General features: G+C 47.6%; 2 pseudogenes; both read right to left on the bottom strand.

Moving 5' to 3' along the window:
• LOC119357473 overlaps positions 1-4,966 on the bottom strand; it is a 6,057-nt pseudogene extending 1,091 nt beyond the window's left edge.
• Positions 4,967-17,739: 12,773 nt separating this feature from the next.
• LOC119359929 lies at positions 17,740-17,884 on the bottom strand (annotated as a pseudogene).
• Positions 17,885-18,575: the final 691 nt, after the last annotated feature.

Below are 18,575 nucleotides of genomic sequence, written 5' to 3'. Positions count from 1 at the left end.
CCGGAGCCGGTGAGGTTGTGTGTGTTGTATTTTGTTATGTTGTGTTGTCTTGCGAGCACTAGTTTCAATTAGTATTACCTCTTTATCTTTTTTTGTGTGGATTGAAAGGCATATCCTTAATCCATATAGGACTTTTGTGGTTCCATCTTGTGATTCTACCTAGGTTCACAAGTTTCATGGTTTGGATTGCGTCCTTGTAAACCAAACTGGTTATCCGCTACAATATGTCTGATTTTGCTTCCTATTGTGTTTTGCCACTTGAGAGTTAGTTGCTACTACTTTTGATTCGCTTTGTACCGTGAAAGGTCTCCGGCGGCGTCCTGCATCACCGTGTATGCCAGCGGTGTCTCCCTCGAGGGCCACATGAGGAGGTGGTCGCGTCTCTTCTTTCTCTCGAACCTCGTGATTGCGGTCCCCTTGTCACTACCTGCCATGGAAGCTCCCGTTATGGCGTTGGAGGATGAGGTGGCGGCGCAGCCTCGCTGGCACCGGTGGGAAGCCTGAGGATCTTCATCTAAAAGAGAGAGTGTGTATGTGTGCTCACTGGGCGTAAGTCAACCTAACAATCCAGTCCAACACTGTGAGTATTGATTGCCACATAGGACTGATGGCGGCCCCTGTCCTGTCAGATTTCCTGTCAAAGCACACTCAAATGAGCGTTGGTGCTTTCGGTAAAAAATATTGGACAACGGTGGTTTTTTACAAACTACTATTCGATGGTGTTTTTTTAGAATTCCTATGCAATTGTGGTGGTTATATGAAATTTTAGTCAGTGTGCGGTCTATATAGCATTAGTTATTTGAACCTTAGTTTGGTATAAAACATAAATAATGATATCATGCTAACTTCCTATTTGTAAAATATAATATGTAATTAATACCATTATAGTATTCACATTACCCAACATATCCTTGAATAATGGACGGCTAAGAGGTAACTTTCTAGGAGGTAACTTTCTCTTTATAGACCTCACATTTTCATTTAAGTTACTTTTAAACATGCAACTTACGGTGATGAAGAAGAAGCGGTGTAGTAGGTAAACTATCAAACAATGTTATAATATAATCAAATCATAAATGTATGGAGGATCCGTCCTCTTTTCAGCCTACGTACACAATAAGTACATAATGAGCACATACATAACGAGCACAGATTGATTGAACAACCAGTCTATAAGGTACTTTTAGAGAGTAACCAATGTCCTGCTGGTGAGCGCAAAATCATTAGCAAGAAGGGCACTCTATTGGCCGTCGTCGGGCATGTGAGGCATCGGGATGTTTTTTTTAACAATGGTTGGCAATCGTAGGCTTCAAATTCCTTCGAGGTCAGGCTTCATAGAAGGGTGATTCGGTCAAGAGTGTGCTGATTTTGTGCAGACTGGTAGAGTGATAGTCAGCATTCATAGGCATATATGGGCCTGCATGTTTGGTACCACTGCAATACCTGTTGGATTTCACCCTTAGATCGTTCACATAAAAAACGACAAACGCACACGCACAAAAACTTGTTGCCAAGGGCCTTTATCATGCCCTCTATTTTCTCCCAATATCTCCGTGTACAAGCTTATGCCCTGGCAATGTGTGTGCGTGTCTGTTGATTTTCCCCAAACCGACTCAAACATGGTCAGACTCCAATGGGACTCAGCTCGCATTGACGTGCAAACCAACAATTTTTTTTAAGAGAAGGATTACCCCGGCCTCTGCATCTAGACGATGCATACAACCATTTTATTAATTATTCACAAAACTCTTATAAAGTAATACATCAGGTAGTCTGAAACCACCATCTTAGCAACAACTGTCGCTACTCCTATGCATCTGATAAAAGGGTGCCGATAGTCCGATCCTAATACCAAACAGACATCGTAAAAGTGCCTAACATGTAAAGCCAAATCCCCCAACCAAGCCATATACTGGGTTTGGGGCAAAAGTTTGGTCCGACACACTCTCTGTGTCGTCGCCGCCATCTTCCATCAATCCATCTTCAGAGCAGAAAATAATGCACCGACTTTGCCAGGCCTCTCTGCCATCGACGCCACCATGACGCCAGACAGCACCCTCCTCCTGCATGTACAAGTTATAGAATGCCACCAACATCGATGTACAGACAGCACCCTTTTTTCTCCTATCCTGCACTACCCCGGGTGGCGGTGTGTTCAAGTAGAACGGGTCCTCACCGTCCGACGCGCAAGACGTTGATACCTACCTATGGGACAACTTGCTCGGCTGCACAATAATGGACGGCAGCTTGCCGTCGGGGACTGTATACGTCGGCCTGACAGTGTTGTTTGGCATCGTGGTGGTGGTGCTGCTGCTGCTAGAAGGCGCGGCAGGCCGACGAATTCATCGACGCGGACACATTTGTGTAGCATGTGCGGCTGCTGCTAGAAGGCGCGGCCAATTACGGCCGGATCATGCTGTGGAGGCACTCCTATATATGACATGGAATTGACTTTAGTGTCAGGCTGCGCAAAAGAAAACCAAAAAGAATAGGTAAGAGTTTGGGTTCTGGTTGATTTTATCAGCAGTCGCATCTTTCAACAGGCTATAATGTTTTGTTTGACAAAATTACAGCGACGATCGCATCCTTATATTACAAAGAGAAAAGTATGTTTTTGGTCCCTCAAGTTTCCACAGAGTATAGGCTTGGTCCCTTAAGATTATTTGGTATACATTTGGTCCCTCAAGTCTCAAAACCGGATAAGTTTGGTCATAAACCAGATTTTGAGCACGTTGACCGGTTTTGACCGCCACAAAACCGCCCGATGAACAGTAAATTCGAAAAAGAATCTTCAAAAAATCCTGAAATTTTTTGGGGTCGAATATCCTTACGTGCACAAGATGTGAATAAAATTTCAGGCTCTTTCGGCACTCGAGAAAAAGAATCTTCCTAATGAATAGTAAATTGAAAAAAAGTCAAAACAAAATAAAAAATTTATGAAACTTTTGGGGTCCAATATGCTTACGTGCGCAAGGTGTGACGAAAATTTTGTCCTGAAATGACACCGGACGGGCTCTAGCAAAATTTTATCGTTTTTTTTCAAATTTACTATTCATCAGGCGGTTTTGTGGTGGTCAAACCCGGTCAACTTGCTCAAAATCTGGTTTAGAACCAAACTTATCCGGTTTTGAGACTTGAGGGACCAAATGTATACCAAATAATCTTGAGGGACCAAGTCTATACTTTGTGGGAACTTGAAGGACCAAAAACATACTTTTCTCTATTACAAAAATGGAATGGTGCGTAAAAGATCAGTCTTCTGTCGTTTCTAATTTTTTTCCTTGCACATGATATATTTGTATAGTTCAACCAGCGTCTAATTAACTTAGTCCATACAGTGATGGTGCATACAGAACCTAACTCAATAATCTGCTGCCCCTACTTCTTACCACCTGGCACATTCAGGCAACCCGATCAAGGTTCTGGCAAAATCCATATACACCCGTGCCTTTGCCCTTTGCAGTCCATATCACCGAAGAGCAACGAGTATCTTCCTGGTGCCACCACCAATAGGTTTTGTGAGTTATGTCACCTCCAATCTCAGTGGAGTGGTCTCTCGGCGTCTGTCAAATTTTACTCTTACAACTTTCTTATGCATTCAACTAAAGTGGAGATCAATATCTAGCTTAGTTGCTTGCTTATTAGTATTCGCAACAGAATACAGTTTTACAGGGTATGGACAAATCCATGAATTATTCTGGACCCGTTGGATATTCTTTTTATTTATTTTCCTAAGTTGTTGACTGGATTTAAATTTTGCCTAATCCATCATGTAGGAAAGACTGTAGTAAATCTCTACCGGTTGTCGCCGTCAATATTTCTCAACTACCTTTAGCAGCATTCTAAAATATCATATGTGCTCACTAATGAGGTCACAAGAATATGGTTATATGATAATATTTTTGTACTCAAATGTTACATGCCAGAATTCGTAGCTTATTTTCGTTTATGTGTGTGCCTGCTTGCAAGAATACTTTTTAAAGCAATATTAAGGAGCTAGAACATTGCTGAAAACTAATTTCATTTGCATGCTGTATCGGCAATTTTGAACTATTTATTAAATGCAAACTCCACTCGTGCGTTACACCGATCTTGAGCTTGCGAAATTAAATCACATCTCCAACAACCGATCTGACACATACTAATGTTTATCAAATCATCATTAGTATTAGTGTATATGAGTGCCCATGGCAATATGACTCATCTTCAAATACTGTTTGCAAAGCATTTGTCTTTTTTGATGCGTACTTAACCACATGCTAATTTCATGCCGACAACCCGCCAATATGCCAACTTTCTAATGACTGTCGAAACTAATCCGTTTAGCATTACAAGTCTACTACATGTCCCGCAGCAACGCGCGGGGTATCCATCTAGTTTAGCAAGAAAGCCACACCATTGCCTGTCGTCATGTATGTGAGGTATTGTGATATATAGTTTCCATTACACAAGGGCATCTTTGGGATCACGGCACAGATACACGACTCGGCAGCCAAGTGATGTCGTCTCCGGTGGGAGCAGGAACATCAGCAAGTGCGTGGCGAGAAGCCTCAGAGACGGAAGGGCATAGATATCAGTTTGATTTACGCCATTAGCTGTAGGGACTTCGATGAATGGCACGACATACCGAGGGTGCCGAGTGAGGAGCGGGTGGTGTTTGAAGCCGTAACGGGTTTGATTGGTGATGATGAAGGCAAGGGCTTTGAGCCAGGTGGTGCCACATTTGGGCTGCATGATGAGGATGATGTCGTCGACACGGGGTACAAAGGCCTGCTTGATCAGCAGCATCTCCACGAGCATCTTCGGCCTGAACAAGTAGTTCTTGTATAAAATGAGCGGCTGCAGCCACCCATCTCTTGCTGGAGCCTGGAAGTATGGATATGAAATCTTTAAGATTTTCTTTTGATAGGACATCTTTGGTGGCACTCTCTGGATCACTCATCCATGGAAGTACTGGTTGAGCCATCTTTGGTGGTACAGTTTCTGTTTTGGATTTAATTCTTTCTGTACTCATAGTGAGAACTGAAAGCGCTCGAGGGAGCGATGGGTGGAAAACGTGTGCCTTGGGCAGGGACGCTTTCGCGTTAAATAGATCGTGATCACATAGGTTACAGAAGGCCTTCCAGAATACAAACGGGCCTTCTAGAGGAATCTAGACCGATCCCTTATAATGATGGGTCAGTTTACAATATACGTATGATCTAACACTCCCCCTCAATGTCAACTTCTAATGTTGAGATTGCGTCTAAAATTTTCCAAAAGTGTGACCGGCAAAGCTTTAGTGAAGCCATCTGCTACTTGATCTTTGGACGGAATGAAGCGCATTTCAAGCATCTTCTGAGCCACTCTTTCTCTAACGAAAAGGAAGTCAATTTCAATATGCTTAGTTCTTGCATGAAACACTGGATTAGCCGATAAATAGGTGGCACCAAGATTATCACACCACAAGCAAGGTATTCTCTGTTGTGGTATTCCAAGTTCCTTTAGAACAGATTGAACCCAGATAATTTCAGCAGTAACATTGGCCAAGGCTTTATATTCCGCTTCTCTGCTGGATCTTGACACAGTTGCTTGCTTTCTTGCACTCCATGAGATTAAATTTGAGCCTAGAAAGACTGCAAATCCTCCAGTTGACCTTCTATCATCTACGCAGCCTGCCCAATCTGCATTAGAAAATCCACTGACTAGTAGAGACAAAGAGTTTCTGAATGTTAATCCAAGTTCAATAGTTCCTTGAATGTATCTCAGGATACGTTTTACAGCTGTCCAATGGGCACTAGTGGGTGCATGTAAAAATTGACATACTTTATTAACTGAGAAAACAATATCTGGTCGAGTGAGAGTCAGATATTGTAAGGCTCCCACCACACTTCTATACCTTGTCGAGTCTTCGGCATTTAGAGGTTATCCTTCATGAGCAGATAACTTTTCTGTTGCGGATAGTGGGGTTGAGCATGACTTGCAATTTGTCATATTGACTCGTTGAAGTAGCTCTTTGGCATACTTGGTTTGAGTAAGAACTAGCTCGTCATCTCTCCGCCGTACTTCAATGCCCAAAAAATAATGCAAGTCACCCAAATCCTTTAAAGCAAAGTCTCCACGTAGATCATGAAGGAGAGCTTGCACAACATCTGGTGAGGAACTTGTTACAATAATGCCATCAACATACACAAGAACAAAGATTGTGACAACCCCTTTGTGAAATATGAATAATGATGTATCCGATTTGGAAGGAGTGAAGCCAAGTTGTTGTAACTTTATGCTCAAGCGGGAAAACCATGCTCGAGGAGCTTGCTCAAGACCATAGAGAGTGTCGGTGTCAAAACCGGCGGATCTCAGGTAGGGGGTCCCGAACTGTGTCTAGGCCGGATGGTAACAGGAGGCAGGGGACATGATGTTTTACCCAGGTTCGGGCCCTCCTCACGGAGGTAAAACCCTACGTCCTGCTTGATTAATATTGATGATATGGGTAGTACAAGAGTAGATCTACCACGAGATCGAGGAGGCTAAACCCTAGAAGCTAGCCTATGGTATGATTGTATGTTATGGTTGTTGTCCTACGGACTAAAACCCTTCAGTTTATATAGACACCGGAGAGGGTTAGGGTTACACAAGGTCGGTTCCAAAGGAGGAGACATCCATATCCGTATTTCCTAGCTTGCCTTCCACGCCAAGTAGAGTCCCATCCGGACACGAGACGAAGTCTTCAATCTTGTATCTTCATAGTCTAACAGTCCGGCCAATGAAGATAGTTCGGCTGTCCGGAGACCCCCTAATCCAGGACTCCCTCAGTAGCCCCTGAACCAGGCTTCAATGATGATGAGTCAGGCGCGCAGTATTGTCTTCGGCATTGCAAGACGGGTTCCTTCTCCGAATACACAGAAGAATTTGAATACGAGGATAGTGTCCGACCCTGCAAAGTAAGTTCCACATTCCACCGTAGAGAGAATAATATTTTCGCAGATCTAATTTGCTGGCTTGTTTTGGCGGCATGACGTTATGTCATGGCCCGGTGATTATTCGAACCGTTTCCTTTAACCAACCCCCTTATTACGTCACGTCTTGTCAAAGCAGAGATCGTGTCCCCTTATTACGGGATTCTCATTAATACGGGCGTGGGTAACCCAACCGTGTCTAGGACTCCTAGATTATAGGCAAGTCCTAAACGGCTACGGAGAGGACGCTTGATATTCACCCCCTTTATAAAGGGACAAGGTTTTCGCTTTTTCCCTCTCGTGCTCAATCGAACCCTTCCCCCGCCTCGAGTTCTAACACCCAAAGCCCAGGTTAGGTGCTCCGGATCTTAAATCATGTCCAGATCCAGCCTTCAAGGCCGATGGATGCCCTCTTTCGTTACGGAAGAGGACATCAAAAATTTGAGGGAGGCCAGATACCTGACCGCCGAGGTTTCACATCGGCTGCCTGCTCGAGGGCAGGTCGTCCCTACTCCCGAGCCCAACGAGAACGTTGTGTTCGTCTCCCACTTCCTCCGAGGCCTAGGCCTCACTCTAGATCCCTTTGTCAGGGGTTTGATGTTTTACTACGGGCTAGATTTCCACGATCTAGCTCCGGACTCCTTTCTCCACATCTCGACATTTATTGTCGTGTGTGAGGCCTTCCTCCGCATTACCCCTCACTTCGGCCTGCGGCTCAAGACCTTTGAAGCGAAGCCGAAGATGATCGAGGGGCAACATGCAGCGTGCGGAGGCGCATCAATAAGCAAGATGGCAGGAGCTCCATGGCCAAAAGGTTCCTTTCCAGAAGTGTCCGAATTATGGCAACGGGAGTGGTTTTACGTCACGGCTCCCAGAAGTGCCAAGTGGGCGGTTGCCCCCGCTTTCCGCTCGGGCCCCCCACCACAACTGATGTCATGGATTAGCAGAGGTCTGAGCTGGGGTCCAGCCAAGGACGTGCCTATACTGCAAAGCCGCATTCAAGATCTCTTTGAGGGAGATTTTAATTTGGTTGTGGTAGTGCAAGTTATGCTGGTTCGTCAAGTCCAGCCTTGCAAACGCCGGCCCCTTCGCTTGTGGGAGTTCAACCCAGAAGGACCGCGTGCCATTCAAAGTTTCCTCGGCCTGACGCTCGAGGAGATGCACAAGTCATTCTTCGGACCTCAAATAGAGTGTCCGGATACTACCGAGGACGTGGGCCAGAGCAGCAACCGCGCCGCCGAATAAGTAAGAAAACCCTCTAACCGAACACATCGTCTTTTATTCATCATGAGGTTATTTCTGAGAGTTCGCTCTTTGACCAGGACTGGCTAACAAAGGCGAAGATAATTCGGTGTCTGGCCCCCTCCCTGAGGGTTTGGAAAATCCGGTATTGGAAAAGATGCTCGAGCTCGCACCTTGCCTGGAGCCCTCGAAGGAAGATACAGGGGAGGATAATACGGGCAAACGCAGGCCCCCATTGCTGCCAGTTCCAACCAAGGGAACGAGCGCCTCCATAAAGGAGGATGTCCGAGGGAGGAAGAGGACTGCTTCCGTGGATCTGGAAGCCGAGGCCTCCAAACGGGAGAAGAAGTCTCCAACAGAGGGTCGTGCCTCGGGGGGTGCTCTTGCCGCACAAAGTCCGCAGGGGGATCAACCCTCCAACGAGTCGTAAGTGATCCAAAAAATACTTTAATAGTGAAGGTGTACTATCTTTCTTCTGAGAAAATAACCGCCGCATATATCTTGCAGTTCGGGTCTTAGCCCCTCTCAGCTGAGCTCGTCTTCGGGGGATCTTCTTCCGGAGATGATGGAGAGCGAGACGCCTCCACTGGACTCCTCCGCTCAAGAAGCAGGCGACCCCGAAGTGTCGTCATGGAGGGCCTCTCCGGATCCGGTGAGGCCAGAAGATAATCCCATAGACCCCCGAAGTCCCCAGCGCCCAGCTCTCGAGGAGAGCGAACAAAAGAGTCCGGCACCGTCTGGTATGCGGTCGGACGTTCAGAGGGAGCTGTTGGGGCGAGCGGCCATCTCAGAAGAACACCGTACGCTGATGGGTACGGTGATGGCAAGAATTTCGTCCGCCGAAAGCGGATTACATGAAGCCTTTATGAGTCCACTGATAGGCTTTGAGGTACGTGATGGTACCGCACATGTTAGGTGTGCCCTGTGTAGATAGTAGCCCCTGAGACTCTGGTTGTCGACGAGAACGGCGGCGAACAGAGGATCATAGTCCTAGGCAATAACCAGACTGCCTTTATGTGCAGGCGGTGGAAGCTCCGGTGGCTAGGTGGACTAGTGAGTTTGCCGAATTAAAATGGCAACTGGATGCGGCAGACACCGACATCGAGCTTGTTAACAAGAGGCTTGACGAATCACAGGGTAAGTAATGCTTTCTGGTGAATGTCACACAATAAGAGCAGCATGATGCAAGTATCTTTAATATGTTGTGACTGCAGACGGAGCTGCCACCGTGGAGACCCTTCAGGCGGAGCTCGCCCGAGCCAAGGAACAAGCGAGGATTAGTAATGCGGCTTCTTTGAAGGCGGCTGAAGAGTTGAAAGCCGAGAAGGCCACACATTGCGAGAGCAAAGAGAAGATGGCTAAGATGGTCGTAGAATTTAAAGACACTGCCGACCGTTGCCGGCTTCTTGAAAAAGAAAACCGAGCGAAGGCAACGGACCTTGAGAAGGCCATGATGGCGGACAAAGACACCCGCTCTGCTATGAGAGCGAAGAAGGAGGAGCTGCGGGAAGCCGGGGATATTGCGGCTAGGAAGCCCGTCATGCTACGGAGGAAGTTCGGAGATCCACGGTATGCCCCTCTGGATCGGTTGTGGAGTTCGGCAGATGCATATATGGACTTGGCGGCGAGCGCTGCAGATGCGGCCAAATACTTCCAAGGTCAAGCAGATCGTGGGGTGGACAAGCTGTTCTGGTCGCAATTCAACGTTCCAGAGCATCCGCTTCCTTTGACTGATCAGCTAGCCGAATGGGCCGAACTAAATAGGTTGTCCGGACTCGGTATGAGGTCTGTCGTGGTTCAGCTATGGCCGAAAAAGCCAAAGCCAAATAGCTATTTTAGCTTAGTGCAGCAGGTCCTTGGTGCGGTGCCGCGCATTGATGCGATGAAGAGGTCGGCGTGCATAGAAGGCTCACGGATGGCCCTTGCCCGTGTTAAAGCATACTGGGCGAAGATGGACGCTACCACTATTGCGACGCAGGGTCCAGCCATAGGCCGGGTGGCTGCCGTGCGCTATTTCGAGGAAGTTCTCGAGGGTGCTCGTTTGATAGAGGCCCAGTGCTCGAAGAATATTATGTTTGAATGACATGTATTCCCATTGTAAACACAATGTATTTATGAAATTTTATATGGCTGTGTTTATACTTTTGCCCGAAAGTAATATGATGCCTCCTGTCGGCCGTTTATGTATACATGTGTATAACCTGAAAGATTGCAGTCGTCGGCTTCAGCCCCCACGCATATAATGCGGGGGTGCTCGAAAAAAACGCGTGTTCACACTTAACCCAACGTCTTGGTCCTATTAAGGAGGTGATAGCACAGCGAACGAGGCAACCGGACTATAATGCTTTAACACTTTCACTTAGCCATAGGAGTTTGATAGTGGGGCTACTAGATAGCCCCTGGTGGCTCCGCACTCTCCTGATCTTGGGGTGCATACATGCCTGGCCGGGAAACGACCCTTCGTTAAGGCGGCGGAATTCTAACATTCCTATAGGTCATCGAGTGGTTGACCAGTCTCACGCTATATCATGATAGTCAGTTTTTGGCTTTCTCTACTGAGATGCTCGTCCGGATGAACCAGGGCACAATCGCAGTAGTTCTCCTGGTGCTGCCTTAGCTGGTAAAGCGAAACATAAGGCACCAAAACACAGGAGCCGGGCAAACCCAACATTTGACCAAAGGCAATGATTCGGAGCTGACGCATATAAGGCCAAACTCACGACGCCGAACACTCCGTAAGGTATTCGGTCTTTATGGTATAAACCGGGCCTAAATAGTGCCCTTTGTAAGAAGCCCTTTGTGTCCAGGTACGTGCATTATTCTGACGTGGCCACATGCCAAAACGTCAGCATCCTTCTCAATTGTGCTGAGAATTCGGTGGATGTGTATCAACAAGAGACAGTAAAAAATATTTACGCAGGGTCTTAATCTAAAAAGAATCCTTGGAGCGGGTCCCTGCTGCACGTCTGCGCCTGTGTCTCTATTGTGCCGTATCCTGGACAGGTGTAGCACGATGATCATCTGCAAAAGAGAGGAACTTAGGTGAAAAAGTTGTCGTGCAAAAAGATAGTTTTTAAATAAACCATGTATAATTCAAGATGAGTAAAAATTGCCACTTGTCTGCGCGCGTTGAGCCCCTTGTATTTGTAATAGGGGTGTGACCATCGATCCGGTATGAATTACATATAGCTGCGCCGGACTCGTCTATCCGTGTCCGAGGTCTTAACGACCTGTTAAATGCTTTAGTTGGTGAGGCCGTTTTTAGTGTGTGGCTGCCAAGGCAGCCGCACTCTCTTCGGCGCGCAAAGATCGCTCAATACTTCCATTCACTGTAATGGTGCCACATGGACCGGACATCTTGAGCGTGAGGGAAGCGTAATGCGGTATTGCATTAAAGCGAGTGAAAGCTTCGTGTCCAAGTAGTGCTTGATAGCCACTATAGAGCGGAGCGATGTGGAAGGTTAAATATTCGCTACAGAAGTTATCGGGGAATCCGAATATAACCTTTAGTAGCAGGGAGCCCGTACAATGAGCCCCTGGGCCTGGCGTTACTCCTTTAAAGGTAGTGTTGATATGGCAAATTTTCGTTGGGTCTATCACCATTTCACGGATTGTATCCTGGTATATCAGTTTTAGACTGCTGCCACCATCCATCAGGACTCGTGTGAAGTGGTATCCGTCAATTATTGGGTCTAATACTAGGGCAGCCCATCCTGCACGCCGGATACTTACTGAGTAATCACGGTGGTCGAAAGTGATCGGTTGAGATGACCAGTGGCAGGACTCCGCGGTGATAGGCCCTTGGGCATAATTTTCTGGGAGTGCCATTTTGTTTCTCCCCTTGATCATGTGTAACACATTCACTGTTTTGACTTCTGGTGAAAATTTCTTTTGTTCCCCACTGTCTTGCTTGAGAGGCTCATCCTCGTCTTCGCTTGGTGTATCCTCCCCTTTGTGTACGGCGTTGAGCTTGCCGTCTGCTTGAAGACCCAACATTCTTTGTGGGTATGATTAGCGGGTTTACCAGGGGTGCTATGGATCTGACATATTTGGTCCAGAATTTTGTTTAGGCTGGACAGTTTGTCTCTGGCGCCTTTAGAGGGCGGCTTGTGCTGACCTGGCCGAGAGCTTTTGAATCCGGCGTTTACTACCGTGCTCTTCGTGCCGTCTTCTTTATTCCGGCGTTTGTTATTGTTGTTGCGCCGCGATTTCCCGTTTCCATCTTTAACTTCGGATGTACTGGGGTCGCTGGTGCTGCATCTGGCTAGCCAGCTATCTTCACCCGCGCAAAAGAGGGTCATGAGGCTTGTTAATGCTGCCATTTTTCTCGGCTTTTCTTGGCCGAGGTCTCTGGCAAGCCATTCGTCACGGACGCTATGCTTAAAAGCTGCCAAGGCTTCAGCGTCCGGACAGTCGACAATTTGGTTCTTTTTAGTAAGAAACATGTTCCAAAGCTTTCGGGCTGACTCTCCGGGCTATTGAGTTATATGACTCAAATCATCTGCGTCTGGAGGTCGGACATAAGTCCCTTGAAAATTTGCCCGAAAGGCATCTTTGAGCTCTTCCCATCTTCCAATGGAGCTTTCGGGGAGGCTCTTAAGCCAGTGCCGAGCTGGCCCTTTGAGTTTGAGGGGTAAATACTGAATGGCGTGGAGATCATCTCCCCGAGCCATATGGATATGGAGGATATAGTCCTCAATCCAGACCCCAGGGTCTGTTGTTCCGTCGTATGCCTCTATGTTTGCGGGTTTGAATCCCTCTAGAAATTCATGGTCCAGCACCTCATCGGTGAAACATAGGGGGTGTGCGGCACCCCTATATCTGGGTGTACCGCGTTGTTCGGATGTTTGTTGTATTGCATCGTATACTGGAGCACACTTGCGTGGTCCGTAGATGGATCTGGTTTCGCCGTCCTTTTGATGCGAGCCCTCGCGTAAACCGCCTATTGGCTTATGTGCGGCGTTTCTTGCCGCTTTATGTTGGCCGTGAGGTCGTCTATCCGGCCAGATGATTGTTTTAATTTTTGATTGTGGGGGGTCTAAGGCCTCCTCATCGTATTCAGGTAGCAACTTCCGCTTTGGGTAGCTCTTGGTGGGGCGATTGCCGCCGTATTCGCTGCTGTGTTGAGTACTTTGCTTCATCTGATTTGGAGTGTGTCTTGCGCAGCCTTGAGCCTTTGCTTCTGCTTTTTTAGACTCCTTGCGGTGGCAACAAGCCTTTGATGGGCATTCTGTTGCTCCGGGTGTCTGTCCGGTGTGATGTCGTCCGGACTATTATCTTTGACAGAGTCGGGTTGTTCGGTTTGATTCTCCGTGTTGCCATGGTCCGGCAATGGCTCGCCCTGCTCTAGCGCTGGGTCTGTATGATCGTTGTTTCTACCGATGCGGGATTTGGGGCGGCGCTTACGCCGCCGCTTTGACTGCTTCTCGAGGGGACAAGCCTTCGTAGCGTCCTTCCGTTCCTCGTCATCTTCTTATTTTAGTGTGTCCACCATGCATACGTTGTATGATGAGGTGGCTTTCCAGTGTCCTATAGGCGCTGGTTCATGTTCGTCTCCTACATCGTCGTCCATACCGTCGATGTCTTCGGAGTCGAAGTCGAGCATGTCGGTTAAATCATCGACAGTGGCTATGAAGTGGATGGTGGGTGGGCGTCGAATTTCTTCGTCGTCCGCATCCCAATCCTGTTGGCCATAATCCGGCCAGGGCTCTCCTGACAAAGAGAGAGATCTTAGTGAATTCAGAATGTCGCCGAAGGGTGAGTGCTGAAAGATATCCGCGGCGGTGAATTCCATGATCGGCGCCCAATCGGATTCGATTGGCAGGGGCGCGGATGGTTCGGAGTCCGAAAAAGAGTCCGACACCTTGGAGTCACGGGCGGCGCAGAGGATTAGGCTGGTGTTCGGCTCGATCGCCGTTGAGACTGCAGCCCCTAAGGCGGTGTCTAGCCACCCGTCCTCGATTGGCACAGTTGGCTCCGAGCTAAGGGTCGGAGCTGATGCGGGCACGGCCTCTGGGGTACTGTTCGGCGGCAGAGCTAGGTCATACCCATCGTGATAGTGCGGCGTGCCCGGCTGTGGCCCGAATCCGTCGAAGATCAAGTCTTCGCGGATGTCGGTCGTGTAGTTCAAACTTCCAATTCTGATCTGATGGCCAGGGGCGTAGCTTTCAATCTGCTCCAGATGGCCAAGCGAATTAGCCCGCAGTGCAAAGCCGCCGAATACGAAGATCTGTCCGGGGAGAAAAGTCTCACCCTGGACAGCATCGCTATCGATGATAGTAGGAGCCATCAAGCCTAACGGCGACGACACAGAGGAACTCTCAATGAAAGCACCAATGTCGGTGTCAAAACCGGCGGATCTCGGGTAGGGGTTCCTGAACTGTGTGTCTAGGCCGGATGGTAATAGGAGGTAGGGGACACGATATTTTACCCAGGTTCGGGCCCTCTTGATGGAGGTAAAACCCTACGTCCTGCTTGATTAATATTGATGATATGGGTAGTACAAGAGTAGATCTACCACGAGATCGAGGATGCTAAACCCTAGAAGCTAGCCTATGGTACGATTGTATGTTATGGTTGTTGTTCTATGGACTAAAACCCTTCGGTTTACATAGACACCGGAGAGGGTTAGGGTTACACAAGGTCGGTTACAAAGGAGGAGACATCCATATCCGTATTGCCTAGCTTGCCTTCCATGCCAAGTAGAGTCCCATCCGGACATGAGACGAAGTCTTCAATCTTGTATCTTCATAGTCTAACAGTCCGGCCAATGGAGATAGTCCGGCTGTCCGGAGACCCCATAATCCAGGACTCCCTCAGAGAGCTTTATTGAGTTTGCAAACAAAGTGTGGTGTTTTGGTGCTTCCATAACCAGGGGGTTGTCGAAGATATACCTCTTCTTCTAGAATACCATGGAGGAATGCATTTTGTACATCAAGTTGCTGAAGACACCACCCATGAGAGATCGCAATAGCGAGAACAAGGCGTATTGTGGCTGCTTTCACAACAGGGCTGAAAGTATCTTCATAATCAAGCCCATAGCGTTGTTTGAATCCTTTCGCAACAAGGCGAGCCTTATACCTATCAATGGAGCCATCTGCCTTCCTTTTGATATGAAAGACCCATTTGCAATCAATTATATTTTTACCGGGAGGTGGTGGAACAAGATGCCATGTTTGATTTTTCTGAAGTGCCATGTACTCCTGATCCATTGCACATCGCCAATTCGCATCACCAAGAGCTTCAGAAAGAGACTGAGGTTCTCCTGTAGCAGAGAAATTTCCATACCAATCATGCCAGGGTACAATTTTTTTGGTTGAACAATGCCTTTTTGAAGCCGAGTTTGAACACGTTGCTGGACAGGTTGCACATGAGAAACATGCACAGAAGATCCCGATTCTTGGGTGTCGTGCATGTCAGCAGGGCCAGAAGATTCACTGCGCCCGAGTCTAGGTGAGCCGCTGCGTTCTGAAGAAAAATCGGCTGCAACATCGGGAGAGGCCCCCGGCAGGCCAGATGGCGCGCGCTGGTTGGGGAGACGCCCCACGCGTGGAGAACTGGTGGGCGCCCGAGGCGAGCAGGTTCCAGAGGCAGGTATGGTTGAGCCGGCCTCGGATCGCGCAGAGTGGGCAGGAGAATCATTCCCGGATCCCACATTGTCAGCGCCAGGGGGATCGTCCTCGGGATTGCCCCGGGGATCGTTTGCCTCTCCATGTGGCCCATTATAGCCACTATTTTCTTCATTTTCCGCATTACTCTCTGCACCATTTTCACTGCTTTGCGTAACCTGCACACCAGATTCAAAGCTTCCAGAGGCATGATTAGTATGGTCATTAGTCAATTGGTCAGCACCTACTATTTCATCCCCTAGAATTTTGTGATTGGTAAGGGTAGGAGGTAAGAGGAGGATTTCTTGGCGTAGGCAGGCACCGGCATTGGGGTGTAGATTTTTGAAAGGAAAAACTGACTCGTCAAAGACCACATCTCGTGAAATATATACACGACCAGTGGAGATGTCAAGACATTTGTAGCCTTTGTGTTGAGGACTGTAACCAAGAAAAGTGCATTGTTTAGAGCGAAATTCAAGTTTGCGAGAATTGTATGGACGTAGGTGTGGCCAACATGCACATCCAAATATTCTGAGAAATGAGTAGCCTGGCTTGGTAGAAAAGAGACGCTAAATAGGCGTTTGATAATTGATCACTTTACTAGGCACAATATTAATGAGATATGTGGCAGTGAGAAACGCTTCATCCCAAAATTTTAGTGGCATAGATGCTTGAGCTAGAAGAGACAACCCAACTTCAACTATGTGCCTGTGTTTTCGCTCAGCAGACCCGTTCTGTTGGTGTGTATGAGGGCATGAAACATGGTGTGAAATCCCTATCTTTTGAAAGAAGGTATTTAGTTTTTGATATTCACCTCCCCAATCAGTCTGCATGGTAAGAATTTTCTTATCGAGTCGACGTTCGATGAGTTTCTGAAAGTTTAAGAAAATAGAGAACACATCCGAGCGTTTCTTAAGAAGATAAATCCATGTGAACTTGCTGAAGTCATCGATGAAACTCACATAATAAGTGTTTCTACTAACAGAACATGGCGCTGGTCCCCACACATCGGAAAACACAAGTTCTAAAGGTGAACTTGAAATACTAGTAGATGTGGGGTGGGGAAGTTGATGACTTTTAGCTTGCTGGCAAGCATCACAAATCGACTCAACGCTAGAGTCATTTGAGCAAGGAAGTTCATTTTTATTTATAATTTTTTTGAACTATTCTTGGGGATGGATGTCCAAGGCGATGATGCCACCGTGTAGATGATGGTTTGGTGGCACTATATACTTGCTTTATTGGCGAGGAGGATGATGACTTGAAGGGATAGAGACCACCATGACATCTACCGTGAAGAAGAGCCTCCCTCGTGACCTGATCCTTGACAACAAAAAATTCAGGATGAATTTCAACAAAGGCCTTGTTGTCAATAGCAATTTTATGAGCAGAGGCCAAACTTTTCTTTGCCTCAGGGACATGCAAAATATTCTTGAGATGAAGTTTGTGTTTTTGGGAATGAATAGTAGTGCTACCGATGTGACTAATTACCATACCTGCTCTGTTTGCGGTATGAACCTTGTCGTGGCCGTTGTATCGTTCTCGAGTAGTTGATTTGTCGAGCTCTCCAGTGATATGATCAGTGGCTCCGGAGTCAAGGTACCAGTTTGTGTCAATCCCATAAGACGTTATTGCAGAACCAGCTTGACGAGTTTCATCAGGTACGTAGTCAGGATCAAACCGGTACCAGCAATCTTGGGCACTATGATTGGGCTTGGAGCAGACTTGACAAATCACAGTGGATTCTCCCTGATAGCCATGACCGTAGCCACCACGGCCTCCTCCGCGGCCACCTCCGCGGCCTCCTGCACCGCTGTGTGCAGTACGACCACCACGGCCTCCTGCACGCCCTCCTGCACGACCACGCTGTCCAAACCCGCCACATCCTCGGCGAGCAGAATTGACTTGAAATCCAGGGCCACCGGCGCCCCCAGAGTGGAGAATATCCATGCGTGTGTCATAGCTAAGGAGCTGAGCATAGAATTCATTGAGAGTAATTGGATCTGTTGTGGGTCTCCCAAGAATCGATGCCACCAATGGATTGTGTTCGACGTCCAGACCCGCCAATAGATAAGAAATCAGGTCGTCATCGTCAATCCTCTTCCCTGCAGATGCAAGTTCATCCGCAAGGGCCTTCATCTGCTCGAGGGCTGCCCAGAGTTCAGCCGCACTAAGCAATGAGGCGACCTGAGTCAACACTTCCTTCCAGAGAGAATTGAACACGTACCCCATAACTTGTTGATCTTGGGCAAGCCATTGGGCATAGGCAGGATTGACAGCTTCCTGACTTCCCCCATCCGTGGTATTGGTGATGGTTTTCTCCGGCGCCTGAACCAACCCATCCAGATAACCGGCAAGCATGGCACCTCGAATTGGGGGCAGGACTTGCGCCTTCCACAAGACATAATTCTCTCTTGTGAGCTTTTCAGAGACTTGTTGATTGAGGATGTGGGAAACGGAGGAGGAAGAAGCAACCATACAGGCGAACAGGCTCTGTTACCATGAAAGCGCTTGAGGGAGCGATGGGTGGAAAACGTGTGCCTCGGGCAGGGACGCTTTCGTGTTAAATAGATCGTGATCACATAGGTTACAGAAGAGGAAGCGAGAAGGCCTTCCAGAATACAAACGGGCCTTCTAGAGGAATCTAGACCGATCCCTTATAATGATGGGTCGGTTTACAATATACGTATGATCTAACAAGAACATCATCATTACACATTGTCTAACATGTTGGTGATCAATGGATGGATAAGATTAAACTCTTATGTTACTTCCTAGGAGGCAAGTTCCT

This window comes from Triticum dicoccoides, chromosome 2A (assembly GCF_002162155.2).
Source record: "Triticum dicoccoides isolate Atlit2015 ecotype Zavitan chromosome 2A, WEW_v2.0, whole genome shotgun sequence".
NCBI lineage: Eukaryota > Viridiplantae > Streptophyta > Magnoliopsida > Poales > Poaceae > Triticum > Triticum dicoccoides.
This window is presented reverse-complemented; position numbering and strand designations above follow the sequence as displayed.